Source organism: Enhydra lutris, unplaced genomic scaffold (assembly GCF_002288905.1).
Source record: "Enhydra lutris kenyoni isolate GAN:26980312 unplaced genomic scaffold, ASM228890v2 scaffoldscaffold52, whole genome shotgun sequence".
Lineage (NCBI taxonomy): Eukaryota > Metazoa > Chordata > Mammalia > Carnivora > Mustelidae > Enhydra > Enhydra lutris.
Window position 1 is genome coordinate 10,323,645 of NW_019154136.1, and position 22,503 is coordinate 10,346,147.

At 41.9% G+C, this 22,503-nt stretch overlaps 1 protein-coding gene across 2 annotated transcripts in view; it reads left to right on the forward strand.

The window, feature by feature from the left end:
• Positions 1 to 22,503, forward strand: part of LOC111157162 (neuroligin 4, X-linked) — a 247,004-nt gene that overhangs the window by 108,131 nt on the left and 116,370 nt on the right. The window lies entirely within an intron of this gene.

Genomic DNA, 22,503 nt, shown 5'->3' on the forward strand with positions numbered 1-22,503 from the left:
ATAAAAAAAAATAAAGGACACAGTGAAGCTTTTGAAACAAAAATTACGGATGAGAATGTTCTCTCCAAATGGGCAAAATTAGCAAGAGTATTTTGTTTTTGCCTTGCTGTTTTAATTTTATTTTAAACTTTTTTTTTTTTTCATTTACATGTGGAACATTCACCTGTTGGAGACCCCTGGAGTGGGGGTGACTGGTAGAATTGCATTTGTAATTTAGAAATGCAAATCCCCCACAAATGTTTTGCAAAGTTGGGTCTTTTGGAGCATTGAGAAAGCCTTAGAAATTCCTCTTTGGTTTTGTTTGTTTGTTTGTTTGTTTGTTTTTTACTTTCAAGGAAATAAAAAGCATTAGCATCAAGAGCCCACTCATTTTGTGATTTTATTTCTTCTTCTTTTTTCAGAGGTCTTATGAGCCAGATCTTGGTAGAATCATTTTAGTTAATCTCGTATAGCACTGATTGTGTGTGTGTGTGTGTGTGTGTGTGTGTGTGTATTTTCCAGCAGCTTCTGGCTAGCCCCTCTGGCTACTAGTGCTTGCAACAGGAAATCGTGTTTCTTGATCTTTAACAAAAGGTCCATTCTAACAAAGAGGTGGAGAGAGGAAACAACAGCGTTGGAGCCATGAGCAGAGCCTTTTCAAAGAGGGCAGTGTGTGGGGCCCCCGTGTAACATCATCGCACCAAGGAGGAGCGCCGGGGTCTGTTTTCTGAATGAAGCAACGGACGTTGCACAAGTTCCTGCTACTTGCATTAGCAAAATGTTCTCTTGCATGCGTGATGTGTTGATGTTCCCTTAAAAGGTTAGATTTCAAGGGAAATTGATTTTCCCCATGTCAAGCCAAGCTGTAGTATGCATCTTGACATGAAGATCTCTGATGACTTGGGCCAGTTTGTAAAATAATGTGCAGATCTGGAAAATGCTATGAGGGTGAGTCACGCAAACACACACACACACACACACACACACATATAAATATATGTACATGTATACATATATATAATTTAAGAAAATGCTGTAGGGATTGTGCATATGAATTATATATATGATTTAAGAAAAGAAGTTTGCTTTTAGAATCTTTCCCATTGAAAAATTTGAAGTTTTTTTGAATTTGAAATCTTTTGGCATTTTTTTCAAATTTGAAATCTTTCGAAGTTTGAATCTTTCCCATTGACAAATTTGGCAACGGAGGGTTAAAAAAAAAGGAGGAAAGAAATCACGGTACATAACAGAGCTGTAATGGGTGACTGAGAAATCAAAGAATCAATTTAGAATTTCTATGCCAGTCTATTTACATTCCACGAATGAGCTACTGTGGAGGCCCTAAGAACACCACAGACCCCCTTTTATTTGCTGGGGTGAAATGTGCCAACTTTGCTGATTATACACGGGCCGTAGAGATTCTTAAATGTGACTTAGTTGATCTCCATCACGGATCTTGGTAGAGCTCCGATCGTCTTGAAAACTGTCCCCGCCACACACGTTAGCGTTAAGGAAGTCCCTATTTTCAGTCTTGAGAATTATTTTTAAACTACAGGGATCCAGATATTTAAAACGATGATCAAATAAGACGGCTCAACCCGTGTGGCGACGAACGTCCTAATTAGTGCTTTTGAGACGAGTCGATATGTTTTGAGCAGAATGTTGAAATATTGAGTTTCTTCTTCAAAACGTCGTTAGCGCATAAATGCTCTTTTCCTGTCGAAGAAATGGAAAGATGCTGTTGGATATCATTATTTTTATGGTGTAATTAATGCTGTTTTCCCACCCAAAAGAGAGGGTTAAAACAAGAGGAGTTATGGGGTACAAGCAGGAGGCTGGTGCATGGAGTGAACATAGATTTCAGAATGAGGCAGAAGTGAACTAACATCTTCCCCATGTTGGAAGTCTGAGCTGTGATCTTCAGAAAGGCAGCAAATTTCATCAGAATCTCTGTAGAACGTTGTGGTGTTCTCTGCCTTGCAAGGCGATTGTGGGAAGTTTCACAGCCTACAACCAGCATCCAGGACACTGCATCCCTTCGTAATTTCCATTCTTATTAACATTACTGGACAGCATATGAATATCATTGTTCATCCCCAGAAGCAGAAGCAACTGGCCAGATTTGTAATCGCTAATAACTGCAAAATACCGTCCTCGAAACTGAGCCTTAATCAAAAAAAATATACTAATTATTATTATAAGACCCTTGTCCTAGAAGTGGGAGGCTCTTCACACTTGCTTTTTGAAATAGGAATGTTTTCTTTAATCAGAACTGTGTGACACAATCCTGCTGGTCATCAACCCTATAACTGACCGGCTAGTCTGGGATGAGAGCTGTTAACGTGCTGTTAATAAACCGGGATTGTCCCAGGCTAGCTGCGATGTACCCTCACAGCTATAAAATAATTAATTATGCCTACACCAAGGCTAGGGATCGAACTGATGTTCCATTTATTTATTTATTTATCAAAGAAGTTGATCTTTTGTAAACATATTTCCTCTTTGTTCTGGTGTACACCTTGGTCATTGGGAAGGCATATGTATCCAACTCTTGAGTTCTATCCAATCGACCTCTTATTTATTTATTTTTTTCTTTCATGACAAGTGTCCAAAGATCTTCCGTAGAAAAGAGAAATCTCCTCTCTCATGCTTTTGGATAGAAATATCTGGAATTTATCTATGGATGCCTCTTGCTTCCCTCATTAATTGTCTTCTTCCCTCATTAATCCCCTTTCCCTCTTTAATTGTCTTCCATTTGCCTTTACATCTTGAGTTGGTTAATTCTCCCTCCATTCAAATATCTGTTTCCATGTACCGCCCATGGACTTACTACCTTGTTGGTTACCCTGCCGTGTCATGCCTCTTGCATGCTTTCAATTATTTTTGCTTCAAAACGTTCCCACCACTCTGCATAAGCAGCAAACTCAGGGAGAGCCTGCGGTGTGGCCGGCCATGGGTGGCTGGAGCTGTTCACTTACTGCTTGCAAACCTCCTTGCAGGGGTTCGCTTACTGTAGTTACAAAGAAACAAAAGCCAGGAGGTGATAGGGACGCCTCCCAGTGGGTTACCATTCGCTCATTCATTATCAGGGTGCTCCAGTGACTGCAATAGGAAATGTTGCCCGTGGATTTATATAACTGACTTTTTTCCAGGATTCAGAAAGAAAGTACCAGAGACACATGCTTGTTTCTTCAGGTGCCAGTAGCTATTCTGAAATTTCTGTCTCAGGGCAGGTTGTGTAGGGGTCTGCCGACGTTGTCTTTAGGGCCAGTAATTGCATACGTTCGCTTAGGTGCAGTGACGCCATGACTTTGACTAGAACACAGAGATGGTTGGAAATAAAGTTGGTCTATTGGCAGAGGAAAAAGGACACAGGGATTAAAATTCATATGGCGATGGGAGCCATATACATGTCGCAATGGTGTGTTCCCCTTTGCAGTTCTGGTCTGCTTGGCGGGGTCTTGGTTTCCATCTGACATCGAGGGTGGGTGGTGGCATTTGGAGATGGCTCTTTGACGTCGGTTGGAGAAGTCTGGCTCTAATGCACTTGGTATGTTGATGTTCCATGACAGATTCCATAAAAGGAGTCTGGGAATCATTGGGATACAGCACTCACCAGTTCCTGTAAACAGCTACGATGTGCATTGCATATTGTGTGCTTCACGCATGAACATTTCGCCTCCACAACAGCTTGGTGTGGGTCCCTGTAATAACTTTATGCACACAGACCGTCAGGGTGCTCTGCAGAGCATCTGTCCATCCCTCTTTCTTTGGGAGTTAAAGATGTTGCTGGCTATTTGCCAATGGCCGTGCTTTATTGTTTCCTTAGACTCTTTGTTGTCTTTTCATTGTTTCTATGTCTTATTAAGGATTTTGTTTTAAATTGCAAAGGGAACCCATCTTATTGATCAAGACAAGAGTTTCATGTATGTGCATAGATACAAGGAAAAACACAATTTCCTCCTTCAAGGATCTGCCCGTCTTGACACTACCCTTCTAACTCCCATTATGTTTCCATGCAGGTTTGCCCTAATGTGATTTCCCATGGGAAGAGTGCCCTTGTTTTATTTACTTTTTTATTTTAAAGATTATTTTATTTTGCACTTGTTTGTTTTTTATTTTAAAGATTTTATTTATATGTTTCAACCTAGATGGAGAGAGCATGAGCAGAGGGGAGGGGCAGAGGCAGAGGGAGAAGCAGACTTCCCACTGAGCAGGGAGCCCAACGTGGGGCTTCATCCCAGGACCCTGAGATCATAACCTGAGCCAAAGGCAGATTCTTAACCCACTGAGCCAACCAGGCGCCCCAAGAGTTGCATTTGAAATGCAGTTAAAAGTTCAATGGCTAGAGCGGAGAGGTGATGTGTTGCATTTAGGGAAAAGTATACAATGGTAGAGAAGTCAGGGGCTATGGGAGAAAAGGCAGGAAATGGGATCCAGAGGCAAGAGGAATTGTGCGGGACCACGCAAAACCAGGATTTTGGAAGTCGGTGGAAATTATGGGAACCATTAATGTAATATCCTCTGTGGTGGACAGCAAAGGGGAGCAGCCCCTTCTGAGAACAGGCTCTGCGTCTCCCCTGCTGCACTGGTCTCTAAGACGGGCTGGAAGGTGACACGGGGGTTATACTCTCCAGATATCAGTCATAATACGTATACATTGCGCAATACAGCATTGGCCTTGCAAAAAAAGAAAAAAAAAAGAAAAAAAGAAATGTTTTTGGCCAAAATATTTTGCACTCATTGTCTTGTTCATCAGTAGGTTTCTATGCATTTAATAATCACTTGGAAACACCTAATCTGGTCTTTGTTGTTGCTGGTGTGGAAGGTGAGCTCCAAGAACGGAGAAGTTCATGGTCTAGCTCGGTCCTTGGTGGCCTTTGGCTTAGACTTTCCTCTTCTGCCTCCTGGTGGCTGAAAATGCCCACTGCATTGATTGGGTGTATTCAGCAAGTACGAGGCATCATTCAGGATTAAAATCCTGTCTTTGGGACCTTGGAGGAACCTGGGAACAAACATGGAAACGAGTGCATTGGGATGAAGACTCTGCAATGGGGAGGGTGCCTTCATGGAAACGTGGACATGAACAGGAAAGCAAAGAGGCTCTCTCCTGTTCGGAGGCGACAGACATCCATGTCTGTAGCAAGTGGAGACCCCCAGGGATATGAAATGATGTTTTTGGGGGTGGAGAAAGTCATGGTGGGGAGAAGTTAAAACCCAAGACGTTTCATCTCAAGTGCATGAAACCATTGATGAGCCTGTGTCACACTGTGGAGAGTCTCCTTGATCCCTTATGAATGATTCAGAATTTCCTAAAGGAAGATGATATTTTCTTTGTATGGGCATTGCCATTTTTGGAAATCATCATGTTGGGACAGACCTGATAGGAGAATCGATTAATACATAATTTCCCACTAACTGGTTGAAGAGTATCATGTAAGCTTGAGTTAGTAATCACACGGGCTATACCTTAAAAACTGTCCTTTCCTGGGAATGTTTGCATTCGGACCAGAGTCCTTCAGATTATTAATACGAAGACAAGCCCCTTTTTTTCTTTTGCAAGTTTTCTTCATTTCTCTTCTCACCAAGTGTATGAACAGCCTATCGTCTTGAGTTGTTTGAGGTCATGTGGTTGCACGATGCAAATTCATAGGGAATTTCTTAGGGAGAATAAAATGTCACTGGGATATGGCAGCTACCTTGTGCACTTAGGAATATAAATGCATTTCTCAAATAAAATTACATTTTTACATGTACAACAATGTTACATTGTGATATTATTGATTGGAGATGTTGCATTTAATGCTTAAAGTAGTGTGTTCCTTATTTAGAAATAGAGCAGCTTTTTGGAATGAAGTGTGCAAAACCCACTATAAAAAAAATCGGGTATATTTTAGAAATTCCCATGCAACCATCATTTGGTGTTGGATGTGCATGAGCTAAAGTCTTCTGTAGGTAAATCAGTTGCAAGGCTCTGGTGATTCTGTTATTGATTCAAGATGATATGTACTGACTTTCACTGCATTCAGTACGATGGCTTTTATTATAGGTTCAGATGTTATGGAGGGAAAGCTGTGTCCCATGAAATGGGTACAGTCATGAACAGGTGGGTAGCGTAAATGCATTATAAAAACACATATTTTGTTGTAGGCGTATGTATGACCTGATCTCCCAGAGGAACACCCATCAGTTCTACCCGATATAACTAAGACTTGTACCAGAATCGAGAGAACAGTTTTTGCAATAAGGAAATATTTCCAGTTTGGACAGTGGAAGGATTCCCATGTTTCAAAGTGACCCTCTGTCTCTTTACTAAAATACCCTGATAACGGTTTAGATGACCCCATTGCTCTCTTTTCTATTCTGCACCTTTGAATACCTTTCCCCCTCATTGCTCTGTCTGTACCCCTCCTAAGCATCAAACGACCTCATTTAGGAATATCACTCATGCTTTTCGGCAGTACTTCTTCGTGAAAAGGATGTGCAGTAGTCCCATCTTCCCCAAAAAGCATCCTGGTGAATGGTACCTACTTTCTCACTCCTCCTCATTTTTCCGTGCTCCTGATTTTTTAAGTTCTACTGTGTGTTTCATCCCCCCATCTTGCCATTAACCCACTTCCTCCTTTTCAATCGTATTTCTTCAAAACTGTGCTGTGAAGAACCACTCGGATGTCATAAGTATTTCCAATGGCCCTCCAAACAAATCTCATGGGTTTCACACACCCTCGTCTTCTTTGTTTTCTTATAAATGACCCACTGGTCTTGTCTGCCCTCGTACCTTCTCTGTATCCTTTCTTTAAAGCACTTTCTACGCAATGTGCACCTTTAAATCATGCAATTCAGTGGCCTTCTGTATGTTCAGAGAGAGGCATCACCACCAACCCCACCTAAGTTTTGAACAGTATCCTTCCCCCAAAAACAAACCCAGCACCTATCCCTCCCAACCCCCAAAGACTACCCCTCATATCCCATCTCTATGCCTTTGCCTGTCCTGGACATTTTCCTGTTAAATGGAATCACACACTATGTGGTCTCCACATCTGACTCCTTCCACGGGGCAAAATGTCTTCAGTGTTCATGCATGTCATAGCTTGTAATATGTCAGGACTTTGTCATGTTTTAATGCCAAAGAGTAATTCACTGTATTGCTGTTATGCGTTTGGGGTATCCATCCATCTTTTGATGGGCATTTGAGTTCTCCCCACTTTTTTGGATATTAGGTATTACGGTGCCTTGTATATTCACGTACAAGTTTTTGCCTGACTGTACGTCTGTGTCTCTCTTCTGTACATGCCTAAGGGTCATTGGATAACTCTATTTGAATAATTTCCAATTTCTTTTTGAAAGTGGCTGCATTTGTACCAACATAAAGGTCCAGTCTCTCCACATCCTCACCAACACGCTCATTCACGTCTGTCTTTTTGACTATAGTCATCCTAGTGGGTATAAAGTAGTATCATATTTGATGTGCATTTATCCCAAAACCTAAAGACATCGAGCATCCGTTCACGTGCTCACAGGCCACGTATCTTCCTTGGAGAAATGTCTGTTCAGATCCTTTGCCCATTTTTGTTTAGCTTTTATTGAGTTGTTAAAGGTTACTTTTTAAAATAACATTTTAGATACATGTTTTTTATCAGATACAGGTTTTGCAAATACGTGTTTCCATTTTGTGTTTTCTCCCACTTTTGTACTGATACCTTTTGAAACACAAATGTGTTGTAATTGCGAGGCACTTCCATCTACGTGTTTTTTCCTTTTGTTTGCTTTTGCTTTTTGTCTTCTGAATAAAGAGTCTGTCTGAGCCAAGGGGACGCCAAGTTACTTCTGTATTTTTCCCTAAGAGTTGTATTGCCTTACGTCTTATTTTCAACGTGCTCCATTTTGACTCAGTGTTTTAAACGATCAACATGTGCTTCTTGTCCTGTTTTCTATCGACACAATACATCACATGAAGCTGTTTTTGAATATTAAACGAAACGAGTCTCTTGGGATAAATCTCTCTTGGCCCCAGTGAATAATCCTTTGCGTATGTTGCTGGATTTGGTTTGCTAGTATTTTTTTCTTGAGGACTTCACATCTCTATTCATAAAAAAAGACGAATCCGTAGATCTGTGTTCTGGTGATGCATTCATCAGCTTCTGGTAACGGGACTAGTTTCCCCACAGAATGAGTGGGAAGTGTCCCCTTCGCTTCCATGGTTTCCAAGCGAGTGTGAAGGGTTGGTGTTAATGCTCCTTTAAACAATTGCTAGGATTCACCAGTGAAGCCATCTGGGCCTGGGATTTTCTTGGAGGAAAGTTTTTTTTTTTCCCCCCCTGTTACTAATTCACTTTCTTGGCTCATTCTGTTCAGATTTTTGTCAACCATCTTTGGAGCTCATTTGCCGTCAGACATCCACATGGAAGGTACCCACTGGGAGGGTGATGGCTCTTCCAACCATATCTCACACGACATTGTCCCTACATGTTTCGTGTCCATCTTCCTACCCATCCACACCATAGTTCTACCAGAAATTGCAAAACCAGCACTTTCAATGGAAAAGGTTCCATATTACTTGAAACATTGACCACAAAGAGGGAAACTTTCACTCACCTTTGTGGGTCTCTGTTATACCTTACAGATCTGAAAACTTGCGTGCTCACCTTCACATAGGCACAGCTCTGGAGAATGACTCTTTGTCATTGCCCAAACAGCGTAGCCCCCTTCCATCCCTTCATCATGCAAGCCCAGTGCTGTCTCATCAGCCCACCCAGGGCAGAACCCCTATGGCACCCCTCATGTCAGCCTTGTCTAATCATTGTCCTCCCTGGTGTATAAATGCAAGAAATAGGGGAAGTGTAGCTAGCATACACCACTCTCCAACGGTCTACAGATTTTCATGCTCCTTTTGACAAGTGTTACCATGACTGGGGATTTGATCCTGATTTTGGAGGCTTGGAGATCTAAATTTGTGAACAAGGCAGAGGTTAATACATCTATTAGGGGAAGACCAGCATTGACCAAATTGCAGCGATGATTTATTCACTGACCATGAGGCATAAAACTCTCTGTAACTATCAAGAAAAATGGACAAGTCATCCTTCAGCTGGGAATTGGCATGCAAAATTCACAAGGTGTTATAGGGACAGCCCTGAATTTAAATTAAAAAAAAAAAAAAACAATGAGAGAGGGTGAAAGTGATAACGTATGTTTCCTATTCTTACAAAGATAGCTTTGCCAAGAAAAAGACAATAGTGGATTTCATTCATTCATTCTTTCATTCCTTAAATACATTCTGAGGTTCTGCTCTTTTCCACATGGTGACTTCCACTGGGAATGGTGCCGTCAACAGACGAGAAAAAAAAATCCCCGAGCATGTAACATTTTTATTGCCTTGAGGAAAAAATAAAGACCAGACGCATCTCATGAAATGCACAGTGTCATACAGTATGGTTGAGTGCCATGCATGGAAGGCTGCTGGGTTGGCTTCCGTTTCCTGATGTTCATACCAGTGCCCAAGTTTGTTATGTTTTGTTTCCATTCATCCGAAGAGTAGACCTATTTCCCTTAATCTCGCATCCTGGGGAAGGACATGAGCTCTTCCACTGGCCTATCAGGAATGTCCTATTTCTGAGCTCTTGGATCAGCACCGTTGATGTTTTGGACTGATGTCCTTTTTGTGTAGGGGTCTGTACTGGGCCCTGTAGGGTGTGAGCTGTGCACTTGGCCTCTGCCTGTCCCTGCTCGGTGTCCCCTCGTAAGGAAGAGCAGGGAGGCAGACATCCACAAGAGGGAGAACCACTTGCTTTGGAATATTTTCCCTCTCTGGGAACAGAGGGTCACCCTGGCGTCCTGTTCCCTGTCCCTCAATTAATTTTGAACCGTGAAATTCACACTCTGGTGTATGTGGCTTTGTTTCTTCCTGTGACTAATGTTTACTTCCTATAACCGATTTCTAAGCTCTGGGAGGGCTGGGGTCATAGCTCACATCGCCTTTTGTCTTCAGAGTGTCTACCAGATAATCAACACCTTCTGGATGATTAGCAGCCATGGTGTGTTTGACTCTACATTGCAAAGTGGAAGCTAATTAACAAAGGAGAGAATGTATTTGCTCGAACATTTTTTTTTTTTTATTGCAGTACGGGTGAACTCCTGGTTGTCAGAATCTGTGAATACTTAATTTTACGTAAACTGTATTTATTTCCACTTCTGACGTTTGTCAGCTGTTTCTTTTCAACAGATACTGAAAGGTTCCATTTTCCTCAAAACATCTACTTACGCTGGTGTCATGAGTTCAGGATTTATCTTCATAACATGTGGCTTCGCTTGAAGAGAGGCAATTTATACTTGTGGCGTGCACATGATCTTGAATTGAAACCAAGGGTTTTAAAAAAACATTTAGGGGCGCCTGGGTGGCTCAGTCATTAAGCATCTGCCTTCAGCTCAGGTCATGATCCCAGGGTCCTGGCTTCGAGTCTCCCATCGGGCTCCCTGCTTGGCGGGAAGCCTGCTTCTCCTTCTCCCACTCCCCCTGCTTGTGTTCTCTCTCTCACCATGTCTCTTTCTGTCAAATAAATAAATTAAATTAAAAAAAAAAGAATAAAAATTAAAAAAAAAATTAAAATCTGCATATCTTTATATTTTTATCAGGTTTTGATTGTTATAAAAACAAACTGAAACAGGAGAGCTCTGTTATATTTTCTTTCTTTGGCTCTTTCTGATGGTATTTTAAACAACAATGGTAAGCAAGACAATAATTGTGATTTTTCCAAAGGCTGTCTTCATTTTTTGCAAATGGCTGGCAAGTTTCTTAGCTGATCCTAATCTCAATGTATTAGATTTCTAGCACTGCCTTAACAAATTACCACAAACTTGGTGGCTTAAAACAACAGAAGTTTCTTCTCTCCCTGTCCTGGAGACCAGAGGTCTGAGATCCAGGTGGAGCAAGGCTGCTGAGATCCAACGGGGCAGGACTGAGCTCCTGCCTGAGGCTCCATGGGAGAGTCCTTGCTGCCTCTTCCAGCTTCCAGGAACTCTGGGCATCCCTGGACTTGTGGCTGCCTCTCTCCCATCTCTGCCTCTGTCTTCATGTGGCTTCTCCTGTGTCTCCTCTTCTTATCAAGAAACCAGTCATTGGACTCAGGGCCCACCTAAATCCAGGATGATTTTGTCTCAGGATCCTTAAAAAATGACTTCTGTAAATAAGCATTTCCAAGTAAGGTGGCGTTCTAAGGCTCCAAGTAGGCATGAATTTTTGGAGGACACTATGCAACCCATGGACCTAAATTTGTCAAATAGGTCATTATTGTGGTTTCCATGCGTGTGGGTACAAGGGGTGTCCAGTGTTTCCATCCACGTGTTGGGGTGTTACTGGGCTCAGGATGAAGCCTGGTCCTTCATTCACTCAACCACCTTCACTGAAGAACCTAGAACTTTCTGTGACGTCATTTCCTTCTTGTGTCCTCTTGGCTTTCAAAAAATGTAGTTATTCGGTATCAAGAAGTTTGTTTTCTGAAACTTTAAAGCCTCCCCACTAGTTTTAAAAGCAGGAGAAGCATCTTTCCCCATATTAGCTATAAAATTCATGCCTTTGTTCTGGCGATGGGTAGGACTCTATCTCACATTTTCGTCTAAAATTCCAAAGCTATGAATATAAAATGAAACTATCACTTTGCTATATTCTTTCTACCTTTTCTCTATGATAAAATCCAATTACTAATGCTCCTTAATGCCCTGTCTGGGAATTGCAAGTTGTCCACTTACCATTTCCAAATGCAGGTCCTAAAAATTAACATGAAAGGTTAATACTGGTCTTTAAAAAGGGACTTATTCGAATTCATCTGAAGTTTTAAAGTGACTCGTGGACTTTTAACGAAATCAGTGGCCTTCTTATAATGCCTCCTGATTTCTTTTCAAATCAATCACTTTACACATCACCGTTGGGAACAGCTCTGGTGTGCTTGAACCCAGGATTGGTGAGGTGATGTTCTTTATTTTAGTATTTTCACTCTTGTCCCAGGTTGCTGTTAGTTAACACTCTTGTCCGGTTTTCAACACAGGTGAGTGGTGATGGTGTTCCTTACATGCATGTGTAGGCAAGTCTTGTGGCAGGAGCTGGTGCCCTGGACCTGATTCACGCATGATACGTGGCCTTCACCAGTGGAAGGACCTGTACTCTGATGGCATCTGACTTAGGTGGTGGGTCGGATGCAGGATAGCATGAACAGAGATGCCTAAACCCCGTAAGATCTGAGCCCGCTGCTCACAGAGAGGTGATTTTTTTTTCCCTGAAAAAATACTATCTTCCTATTGCTTCACAGCTGAGCATTTGACCAGTGAAAATAAAATAAAAAATAAGTAATTAAATAGGATTCCTAATTATAGGGAATGCTTAGGCTTTATTTTTTATTTCCTAGAAAGTAAGAGCAGAGCATCGTGCTTTACATTCTAGTAGCTTCTGATACTACTACCCTGTTCATTAAGGTTCTTTCTTCCTTTATTAGTTTACATGGAGAACCTCTTTACCCTGAGAGATTTTTTTCCCACTCTTATTGGGATATAATTGACCTGCACATTGTAACAGCTTCAGGTTTGCAACATGATACATGGTAACACATCTAGGCACACAGGTCACCACACATTGTAACAGGTTTGGGTTCACAACATGATACATTGTATCAATAGTGGGAGCACAAACGTGATACATTGTAACAGCTTTACATGTACAGCATGATGGTTTGATGTGTGTATATATTATGAAATGATCACCTCATGGGTTCCTTTAACATATGTCACCTCATACACTTACAATTTCTCTTTTGTGATCAGAAAAATTTTAAAATATTTTATTTATTTGAGAGAGAAAGAATGACTAAGAGGAGGGGCAGAGGGAGAAGCAGACTTTCTGCTGATCAGGGAATCCCATGCGGGGCTCAATCCCAGGATCCCGAGATCCTGACCTGAGCTGAAGACAGATGCTTAACCCACTGAGCCACCCAGGCACCCCTTGTGATGAGAATTTTTAAGATCCACTGTTGCGGGGGATGTTAGCCTCAGTGAAAATATAAATTTCAAGACTGTTACACACTTTCACATAAAAATGAACAGTACAAATACGATTTATACTTAATGATTAGAATTTTTGAGTTCTTGAATTTGCAGTGGGATTTCTGTTTATTTTAACTGGTAAAGATAATCACTGGCATGTGAGGCGAGCAGTGCTTGCCTTTTATAATTCATCCACGAGGCCAGACTTTGAAGTCCAAATTCGGGAACTTTCCTATCCTTCCTTGCGAAATGGAGATTTTAGCAACTCAAAATGAGTAATCGCTTACATTGACATGGTAACAAGATCTGTGATGTTCATAGTCTACAAACGCTATAACCAGAAGTCCGTAGAAGCCCCAACCCACCACCCCATCATCCAGAAGTTCTTTCATTCGGTAGGTAGCGTGTTGGAGTCGTGGAAGCTTACTAAGCCGTGGGATAACATGTTGGGTTGCCGGACCACAGAGGGGACCCAGGAGGGGTTTTACGGGAAAGGACAGCAAGCAGGACCCACTGCTCAGGCCGCTGGCAGCAGCTGTGGTAGCCAGCAGAGAAGCATTTACCTGATGTCAGCAACCCGCACAGTGGCATTGGGGCTCTCCAGTCACTTAGCTGTATGTCACAGGTAAGATTACACCTACCCGCCCATCTTCCACCTGCCCTGTGTGCTCCTGGATGCCTCTTAACTGACCCAGCACATAACTGGCCCCTCCTTCTCCACACTTACCACTATCACCGATCCTTCCCTTCTTCATTCTCCACCCTATGTGAATAGCCAGGCATGGGATCCATTTGGGATTGCCCCTCCAGGGCTAATCCCCACGGAACTTCAAATGGGAGAAGAAACGTGATGGAGGAAAAACTCAGGTGTAGAGCTAAAGGGTCAGAGGACCGTCTTCGGATAACAGAGGACAGGTGAAGGTGCCTTAGCTCAGGGCTGACTCCGGCTGAAATGGGGACCCCGGGTGCGCCGCCAAGTTGGACATTTTAATGTGGTTTATTTTATGCTATGTGAATTTGAGCACAATACAAGAAAAATAAAGTCTGAAGCTGGGTAAGGTCCTCCCTGAGCTCCCCTCTTTATGCTTTCCTAAGAGGAGCCCAGTTTGAGAGCAGCTCTTAAAAGGAACGTATAAACAAACCATACAGCAAACAAACAGACCAGGTCGAGACACACCACAACATCCTGAAATGCAAATAATAATAACAACAACAACAACAACAATATTATTAAATAAGGAAAGAAACTGGCCCCAAGGACCTCTTTTTCCCTTTCTGCTGTATCCAGAGGCATTTCATCATGAGGTCAAACATGGCCTTTTTCAATTTGAGTTGCTAATGGAATCCCTATGCTTTTGACTAGGTAAACACCTAATTTATACACATTCCTTTAAAACTGCAATCTGTACAAATGAAAGATGTGGGATGCCTGGGTGGCTCAGTGGGTTAAGCATCTGCCTTTGGCTCACGTCATGATCCCAGGGTCCTGGGATCGAGTCCTGCATGAGGCTCCTGGCTCAGCGGGGAGTCTGCTTCTCCCTCTCCCTCTGCCTGCCACTCCCCCTGCTTGTGCTCTCTCTCTCAAATAAATCAAGAAAATCTTAAAAACTAATAAAAAGGAATGAGAGACTTTATGTGCATTTCTCTATTTCTACCCATCCCTTTAGGAATGTATCCAACAATCATTTGTTGCAAACGTGCCATTTACAGGGCCCTGGGTTCACACATGCATATTTTATTTTGTCTTTACACCCACCACTTTGTTAGCAAGTGTGGCTTTACTTTGTGGAATCATGACATTTACATTGAAATGGAAACCGCTCTGAGTTTGAAAAAAAGAAAAAAGAAAAAAAGAAAGAAAAAAAGAAGGAACAAATTGTTATGTGAATTTAACATTGTTCCTCTCCTACCCTAACTTCTTGAGAATCACCAAGACCATCTCATCAACCTTAATTGTATACATTGTTGGCTTTTTACACTTGCTAAAGTCATGATATTTTTTGTATTTTTTTTTTAAAGATTTGTTTTATTTGTTTTAGAGAGCAGGGGGAGGAGCAGAGGTAGAATGTCAAGCAGACTTGGTGCTGAGCAGGGAACCCACATGGGGCTCGATCTCACGACCCTGAGATCATGACCTGAGCCAAAATCAAGAGTCAAATGCTCAACTGACCCACCCAGGCACCTTTAAAGTAATGATTTTAAATATTTACTGATATGCAATAATTGAATGCACGGTGGTATCTCAAGAGATTGTTTTATTTTTATGTGTTTATATTTATTTATTTAGAAGATTTTTATTTATTTATTTGACAGAGGGATACAGAGAGAGCACAAGTAGAGCAGCGGGCAGAGGGAGAGGGTAAAGTAGGCTCTCCACTGAGCAGGGAGCCCAACACAGGGCTCGATCCCAGGACCCTGAGATCATGACCTGAGTCGAAGACAGATGCTTAACCCACTGAGCCACCCAGGTGCCCCTTGAGTGATTATTTTCAATCAGGGATGACTCTTTAAGGAAAAGCATGTTTCAACCTATCTTTGGGTAGTCAACCTGTCATTCATTTCTGTTTTTATTATAATCAGTTAAAAACCATGACTTCTAACACAGAGAAGGAAAAGTTAAATGTGCTAGTCATGAATTGATGCTGTACCGTATGTAGTTACAAGGCCCCAGGTAAGCCCTGTGTGGATGAAAAGTGGACGAAACAGCATGGGATTCAAATGAAATCCCTTTGTACATGGAACTTGTTTTCAGAATGATGAACGTCATCTAAGAATCAGTTTTGGCCTGGGTTTTCTCCTTTTTCTTAGTGTGGTTCTTCATTAATCCTGAAGTATTCTGTCCAGTCAAATGACAAAATGTCACTTTTCCTTTTCCTGGGGTTGCCATACAGTTTGGGATTCTAGATGAGTGGGTGGTTTTCAGTAGCAGCCTTCTACTAAGACTTATCCTCATGGATTCAGTTGTGTCTCAAACCTTAGGAATTTTTGCCTCTGACTTTTTCTTTCCCCACACAACAGTGAGACAAGAAGATAGCTCTGTTCCCATCCCATTTATTTTCTCATCATTATCAACCTATGGTCTTGAGAACCATGCAAGGGCCCTTCCCCACCTACTGTTCCTGGTGCTGAGGACCTCTGAGAGGGAATGCCAGAGGGTAAATATACCTTGCTTAGGAGGACAGAGAACACTTTAGCTCTCTGGCAGAGAGATGGACATGGTTCACCATCTCAAAAGTCTTTATGATATCTGGGACTCTCTTTTTTAAGTAAGCTCCATACCCCATGTGGGGCTTGAACTCACAACCTCAAGATCAAGAGCTATGTGCTCTACCACTGAACCAGCCAGGCACCCCTCTATATCTAGGACTCTTGGCACAGCGATGTGTGCCTATGACTTTAGGCACTGGTTGACAACACGTTAAAGGCCCAAGACATGCATTTATGCCCCCATTTCTTGGTAGAATGCACTTTGGTTGCAAATACGGCACAACAGCACACATACACTGAGAGCATCTTTATACGCCCTCTGTCAGAACTTTGTCTTGGAGTTTTCTATAAAGCCCTTGCCAAGTATTTATTTTTTAAAGAAAATGAAAAAAAATTACAGGTAGCCTGAAGGGAAAATAAAATTTAAAAAGAGAGTTACATGGTTATATTGGGCTATGTGAACCTGAGTGGTCTAAAACATCTCACCCTAGGTTCACATGTCTTTTTTTTTTCTTCCTGAATTGGAATCCCAGCTTGACACATCCATGTGAAAGTCTGTAATTTAAATCCCCAAACATCTAGGTTAAATTTTGACACCTCGTCTTGGTGGGTTACATTTATTGCTAAAGTCCTGTATTCATCCAACTCAAGAGTTTTCTGGTTTTAAAACTAACTCAGGGGGCACCTGGGTGGCTCAGTGGGTTAAAGCCGCTGCTTTTGGCTCAGGTCATGATCCCAGGGTCCTGGGATCCAGCCCTGCACCGGGCTCTCTGCTCAGCGGGGAGCCTGCTTCCCCCTCTCTCTCTTCCTGCCTCTCTGCCTACTTGTAATCTCTGTCTGTCAAGTAAATAAATAAAATCTTTTTAAAAAATAATAATAATTAAAAAAAAAAACCTAACTCAGGCTGAGGAAGGAGGAAACAGCACATTTGTAGCACTTTATGTTAAGTGGTCAAAAAAGAAAAGCATACCTTTGCCTACTTTTACTTTCTTATTTGTGGCTCTACCCTTCATATCAAATGCAACATTGTTTCCATGTCTTCAGGATAATTTGTAGTTCTGAGAACAGGAGCCCTCTGGGTGTGAACCATGACTTTGGCTTTCATCCACTTGGATACATAGTATCCATTTTGAGAAGTATCTAGTACATGGTATCAAGTTTTGTCTTCATTTTCCATCCTGTTAAATTATAATTTTAAATGTTACCTGTGTCGTCCTCACACCTGAGTCTACAAAGAAAGGTTGCAGTCATTATCGTTATGAACAAATGTGATTTTGTCTTTACTCACGGTGTGCAAGCAAACGTCTGCATGCGGTTTTAAAAGGTTTAATTTCCAAATCCCCTTTCACACATGGCACACACATTTCTGTTGAATTCATAGTATGCATCTGTCTTGTCCCACACGGTCCCTCATTTAGGGAAGCTCCCAGCACAGTGCAGCAAATGAACACAGATCTTATCAGTTCCTTCCAAGTTCCCGAGCCAATTAATTTTGTATGTTCTGCATCCTTTAAGAGAAGTGAGTGGCCAAAATCCAATAGCTTCCACTATAAGAGAATAGAATCAAGTGCATTTCATCGTGGATTTGCCCTTCATATTTTCATAGAATTTTGGTTCACACGACATGTAATTAGTAACTGGTTTGCCTTCACAGTGTGCTGGGAGGACTTGGTTTTCTTGTTTGAAAGCCTCGACTCTGAGAACATTTTTCAGGATCTTGACTTATTCTCGTTGTTTCTGAAATGGTCCATAAGAGAGGCGGGATTTTCTCAATCCTCGGACAAAATGCCTTTTGCTTCAATGTCTCTGATCGAAGACCAGAGCATATTACTTATGAGACCGTTCATTCTGCAAGTGGAAAGTCTCTCGTCACTGTCTGTGATCTTGATCTAGTATTGGCCACTTGCTCTAAGAAATTCAGGACTTTCCTGTCCTGGTCAGAGCCTGTCCCTTCCAGCCATAATGAAAAGTCATTTCAAATGGTGCCATTTCTTGGAGACATAAGTTCAGTGAACCACACAGTCTTCCCTCTGATTCTGTCTATACAGCAAGGCTGAATTTTCTTTTCATGTGGTTTGGTTTGCTTTGTATGATTCACACAGGCAGTTCCTCATGGCTCACGACTCCTGCTGATGTCAACTCCATAGTGTTGCACACAGGGATATTACAGGGGTTCCAGAGCAAGGTTGAGAACGTTTTTTTTTTCATTCAGGAGTAAAGAGGTTGGGTTCGTCAGGATGTCATGTCATAGATACTATGGCATGGAAATTTCCCTGGATCAGGCTTCCTTGTAGGTGTATTTAAATATTATTGGAGTCAGCATTCAACAATCAATGTTCCGTGCATACCAAATGTCACAGGCCAGCTCCTCACACACATTCCTTGGTCATAGTCATCACAGAAAGTTGTAGAATGTGTGTGGAATGGCACAATCTTTGCTCTTAGTATTGAAACGTCCATCTGACCTAAAGAGATGCAAAGAGCAGACTGAAGAAATTTGGCCGACCTTCTCATTTGTTGGCCCAAATCAGACACATGTCAGAGAGACGCTGAGTTACAGATGAAAATTAAAAAAAACCTGTATATACTGAATTTTCACTCAAAAAAGCTAGAATTTTCCAAATAATATTTTTCTAGACTTGTACAGAGAATGATTCTAACAGGTTGCAAGAACTTTAAAACAGAGACAGCAAAATGCAAAAAACTTCCACTCATCAATAGCTATGATCTAGCCATATTCTTGCTATGAAAACTTATAAGGATTTTTTCAAGTTTAAATATTTTAACTTTTACAAATCAATACATTAAAACATTAATATTTATATTTTATGAAGGCCAAACTGACCAGTCTCTCTGTGATAACTTGCTTTTACTAAGGAAAACTTTTCTATTTTTACTTTTTTATTTTTGCCCTTTTTTTTTTAAAGGCTATGATAATATGGTTAAATCTAAATCAGAAAAATCTATTCCCTCAGGGGTTTCCTAGTGATCTTAAGAGCAATGAGTATAATGGTGGCTTTCTGTCTTTCACTGAGTCCCTTTGTCTTTTTCTTTAATTTTAATTTATTTTTTAATTTATTTTCAGTGTACCAGGATTCATTGTTTATGCACCACACCCAGTGCTCCATGCAATACGTGCCCTCCTTAATACCTACCACCAGGCTCACCAACCCCCCTACCTCCCATCCCTCCTAAACCCTCAGATTGTTTTTCAGAGTCCATAGTCTCTCATGGTTCACCTCCCCTTCCAATTTCCCTCAACTCCCTTCTCCTCTACATCTCCCCTTGTCTTCCATGCTATTTGTTATGCTCCAAAAATAAGTGAAACCATATGATAATTGACTCTCTCTGCTTGACTTATTTCACTCAGCATAATCTCTTCCAGTCCCGTCCATGTTGCTACAAAAGTTGGGTATTCATCCTTTCTAATGGAGGCATCATACTCCATAGTGTATATGCACCACATCTTCCTTATCCATTTGTCCGTTGAAGGGCATCTTGGTTCTTTCCACAGTTTGGCGACCGTGGCCATTGCTGTTATGAACATTGGGGTACAGATGGCCCTTCTTTTCACTCCACCTGTATCTTTGGGGTAATGCCATCAGGGAGATTCAAATCAAAACCATGTTGAGATACCACCACCTTTCACCAAGTCCCAGTGTAAAGATTTTTGCTTGTGGTGTTTCATTCAACCCCATCTAAAGGGAAGACACTATTTGCTTTCCTTTACAAGGTGTTACTGCAAGGCTCAGAGGGGTTGCATGCGTTCCCACCAATAGCCTGGCTGATCATCTTTGGAGATGTGATCAAAATCCACATGGTTTAACATAGAGCCAAGAGGATAGCCATGAGTAGGACTTGTTGCTTAAGGAGGGATATATATATCTCCTTATTATATAACCTTAGAGCTCTTATACTGCTTTTCTAATCAGTCGTTTGCCTTAGTCTCACAATTACACAAGATGCATGAGCTGCCCAGCATGGGTCCATATTAGCCTGGGTGTGGGGTCAGCAATACCGTGTTGATGTTTCCTAAAACCCAAGTTGTGGGCTCGGCACATTACATGTTCTGATTAATTGGAACGTCAACATTTGAGAGAAGGTTTATTGTCAGAGAATGTTGAGTGAGCTGCCCTCCGCCGGACGGATCATTCTGGGTAACCTTTCAGCTGTCCCCAAAACCCCACTGGCTCTGAGGGCAGAGACACGTTTTCCCACCCAGAGTGGGGATGCCCGTGCTGGCTAATACATTCCCCCAGAGGCCGGTCTACTGAGGAAAACATCATCATCATCATCTACTTGGTGACTTCCTAGGACTTTCCACCGCATTATTATTTTCCCAGGTAATATATTAGCGCTCTTCAAACAGAGGTTGCCGGATACATCCCCCTGCTTGAGTCAAGTTGCCTCTGTTGACGCTTTGCAACAGGGAGAATGCACAGGGAATTTGGTGCTCTGTAAGAGGGACCCAGAATGACTTACAGGTTGGTGGGCTTGTTTGAAGGGAGTTTATGGAGAATCTGGGAAGCTAGGCACGGCTTTGGAGTGCAAAATCCTAGGAAGTGGGGTAATTTTATGACGGCTTATCCGAAAGGAGGAAAAATGAGATGAAAGCAGTTCCTGTAGTTGGCAAGGGACCGCTGAGTGCCCCTCAGTGTTTTGGCCCGATGCTGCTCTTCAGGAAGGATTTACATGCCGCAGGATGGCTCCGCAGCCTGGCTGTGTGGGCTGAGCCAGCTCCTAGCCGTGTTTACGTGGTAACCCCTGGCCAGTAGCCAGGTCCTAGGGGCTGCTGCTTCTCCTCCTCAGGTGACCAAGGATGAAATAAACCAAGGTACATACGCCAAATTACACAGAGGGCAGCAAGTCAGTCTGTACCAATGTCTTTCCCTTTTGAATTTTCCTGCTCTACTTTCCGTGGGGCTCCCTGCTCAGCATCCCCGCCAGCTTCTCCCTCTCCCTGTGCTGCTCCCCTTGCTTGTGCATGTGCTCTCTCTCTCTCAAATAAATAAATAAAATCCTTATTTTTAAATTTTTTAAAAAGATTTTATTTATTTGACAGACACAGAGCACAAGTAGGCAGACAGGCAGGCAGAGAGGGAGGAGGAAGCAGGCTCCTTGCTGAGCAGAGAGCCCCATGTGGGGCTCGATCCCAGGACCCTGAGATCATGACCTGAGCCGAAGGCAGAGGCTTTAACCTGCTGAGCCACACAGGTACCCCAATAAAGAAAACCCTTAAAAAAATATGCTTACAGATTTTAAAAAGTCAGAATAATGAAGTTTATACTCCATGATCCCAATTTCATCGTATAAGTAATATATATGTATGAAAAAAGGCTGTTCTCTCTGTATTCCTAAATTCACAGGTGGTCTGGATGAGAGGAAAGATGTCGCTTTTATCCTTCTTGCAAATTCTCTATGATTAGAAAAATACAATCTTTTTTTTTTTTTTTAAACTTCTGGGCACTTTTTGGGAGAGAATGCCCATGTGCAGAATTTTCACTTGTTTTCCAGCAGTCCCTGCTTCTCCCTGCCCTGCCTGCCCATCTCTCAGCCCAAGACCCTGGGCCTTCTTCCCACATGGGGTCTAATACCAGCTCCCTCCTACCTGGGGTCCTTTTCTTCTCCAGGGGCATCCTTCTGCTGCCCACTCTCCACAGGGCCAGCACAACAATGCCTCCACTCCTCACCCCGCTGTCCCGCTTCCAAGCCTTCCTTGCTCTTCTGGTCCCCGTGCAGTGACTTCTCTCCTCCCCATTCTGTAAGAGAGTTTCCAAGGTCTGGCTAAGGGTAAAAGAAAATCACCATTTTGTGCAGGGACGTCCTTTTGGGTAATAAAGAAAGACTAGGTGGCAGATGGTAGGAGATGTTGGGAGATGGTGGAGGAAACTGTCGCTCAGGCAGGAGACTTGGAAAAGTGCGTATATATACTACACTATATATTAACACATACACACATATGCATGTATAGTGTATACACTTATATACAAGTCCATTGCTACTATAAATGTAAGTTATAGACATGAAGTTATATAGCATAGTGTACTACAATATAGTGTATAGTATACTATGTGTTAGTGTATAGATGATACAGTATAGTATATAGTATACTAGAGTTTACTGTGTATATAGTATGTGTATACAATAATCTGTACTATTGTGTATACAGTAATGCTGTACAACAATACTATACAATAATAACAGTACTATACATCAATGTTCTACAATAACAGCAGTACTATACAACAATGCTGTACAGTAACAATACTATACAACAATGCTCTGCAA